Raw genomic sequence first — 2,505 nt, 5'->3', positions numbered from 1 at the left:
CGAGCCGGGTCGGGTTAGAGCTGACTGAGGGGTTGCGAGTCGGGTCGTGGGGAGCAATGCGATACCTTGTCCAGTCCCAAAGTTCAGAGCTGGCGGGGGAGTTGTGAGCCCGGTCTGGGGGGAGCAATGCGATACCAGAAGATGGGGGTCGTGGGTCAGAACTGAACGGATGTGTCCCAGTTCTTGTCCACTCCCACCTTCCACTGTGTCTGTGCACGGCACCTTGGCCAATTCCAAAGTTTAGAGCGGGCGTGGGGGTCATGAACCGGGTCCAGGGGGAGCAATGCGATACCTTGGCCAGTCCCAAATTTCAGAGCTGGTTGGTGCGTTGCGAGCCGGGTCGGGTCAGAGCTGTCGGGTGCGTCGCAACCCGGGTCGGGTCAGAGCTGGCGGGGGGGTCTTGAGCCGGGTCGGGGGGAGCAATGCTTTACCTTGGTCAGTCCCAAAGTTCAGAGCTGGCGGGGGTTTCGCGAGCCGGGTCTGGAGGGACCCATGCCCTACCTTGGCCAGTGCCAAAGTTCAGAGCAGGTGGTGGGGTTGTGAGCCAGGTCAGGTCAGAATTGGTGGGGGTGGGGGGTCGCCAGCCGGGTCAGGGGGCAGGTGTGCGATACCTTGGCCAGTCCCAAAATTCAGAGCTGGCGGGGGCATCGTGAGCTGGCTCGGGTCAGAGCTGGCGGGGGTGTCGCGAGCCGGGTCGGGGTGGAGCAATGCGATACCTTGGCCACTCCCAAAGTTCAGAGCAGGCAGGTGTGGGGGGTTGCAAGCTGGTTCTCGTCAGTGCTTGCGGGGGTGTTGCGAGCCAGGTCAGGGTGGTGCAATGTGATACCTGAAGATGGGGGACGTGGGTCAGAGCTGAAAGGGTGTTTCCCAATTCATGTCCACTCCCACCGTCCACTGCTCTTGCGCACAGCACCTTGGCCAGTCCCCAAGTTCAGAGCTGGCGGGGGCGGGGTCCCGAGCCGTGTACGGGTGTCACAATGCGTTACCTTGGTCAGTCCCAAAGTTTAGACCTGGCGGGTGTGTCACTAGCCGGATAGGGTCTGAGCTGGCGGGGGTGTCGCGAGCCGAGTCAGGGGGAGTAAAGCGATACCTTGCCCAGTCCCAAAGTTCAGAGCTGAGGGTGGGGTTGCGAGCCGCGTCGGGTCAGGGCTGGCATGGGGGTCGCGAGTCAGGTCATGGGTGAGCAATATGATACCTTGGCCAGCCCCAAAGTTCAGAGCTGGCGGGTGGGTCGCGAACCAGTTCGGGTGGGAGTAGTGTGATACCTTGGCCAGTCCCAAAATTCAGAGCTGGCAGGGCATCGCTAGCCGGATCAGGTCAGAGCTAGCGGGTGCGTCGCCAGCCGGGTTGGGTCAGAGCTGGCGGGGGGGTCACGAGCTGGCTCGTGTGGGAGCAATGCGATACTTGAAGATGGGGGATGTGGATTAGAGCTGAAGAGGTGTGTCCTAATTCAAGTCCACTCCCACCGTCCACTGCGTCTGTGCACGGCACCTTGGCCAATTCCAAAGTTCAGAGCGGGCGTGGGGGCCACGAGCCGGGTCCAGGGGGAGCAATGCGATACCTTGGCCAGTCCCAAATTTCAGAGCTGGTTGGTGCGTCGAGAGCCGGGTCAGGTCAGAGCTGGTGGGGGGGTCTTGAGCCGGGTCGGCGGGAGCAATGCTTTACCTTGGTCAGTCCCAAAGTTCAGAGCTGGTGGGGGTTTCGCGAGCCGGGTTGGGAGGGAGCCATGTGCTACCTTGGCCAGTGCCAAAGTTCAGAGTAGGTGGGGGGGTTGTGAGCCATGTCAGGTCAGAATTGGTGAGGGGGGGTCAACAGCCGGGTCAGGGGGCAGGTGTGCGATACCTTGGCCAGCCCCAAAGTTCAGAGCTGGTGGGGGCATCGCGAGCTGGCTCGGGTCAGAGCTGGCGGGGTTGTCGCGAGCTGGGTCGGGGTGGAGCAATGTTATACCTTGGCCAGTCCCAAAGTTCAGAGTTGGCGACGGGGGGCAGGGGGTGTCGCGAGCCGGGTCAGGTGGTAGCAATGCCGTACATTGGCCAGTCCCAAAGTTCAGAGCTGGCGGGGCGTCGTGATCCGGGTCGGGTCAGAGGTGGCGTGGGGGTCTAGAGCCGGGTCGGGTGGAGCAATGCAATACCTTGGCCAGTCCCAAAGTTCAGAGCTGGCGGGGGGGTCGTGAGCTGGGTCGGGTCAGAGCTGGTGGGGTGGTTGCCACCAGGGTTGGGGGGGGAGCAATGCGATACCTTGGCCAGTCACAATGTTCAGAGATGGCAGGGGGGTCGTGAGCTGGGTCGGGTCAGAGCTGGCTGGGTGGTCCCGAGCCACGTCGGGGTGGAGCAATGCAATACCCAAAGATGGGGGTCGTGGGTCAGAGCTGACGGACTGTGTCCCAATTCAAGTCCACTCCCACCATCCAGTGTGTCTGCCCATGGCTTCTGGGCCAGTCCCAAAGTTCAAAGCTGTTGGGTGTGTCACAAGCCAGGCCGGGGGGGGCAGCAATGCGATAACTTG

Source organism: Elephantulus edwardii, unplaced genomic scaffold (genome assembly GCF_000299155.1).
Source record: "Elephantulus edwardii isolate Elephantulus edwardi_28Jun2011 unplaced genomic scaffold, EleEdw1.0 scaffold00044, whole genome shotgun sequence".
NCBI classification, from domain to species: domain Eukaryota; kingdom Metazoa; phylum Chordata; class Mammalia; order Macroscelidea; family Macroscelididae; genus Elephantulus; species Elephantulus edwardii.
This window is presented reverse-complemented; position numbering follows the sequence as displayed.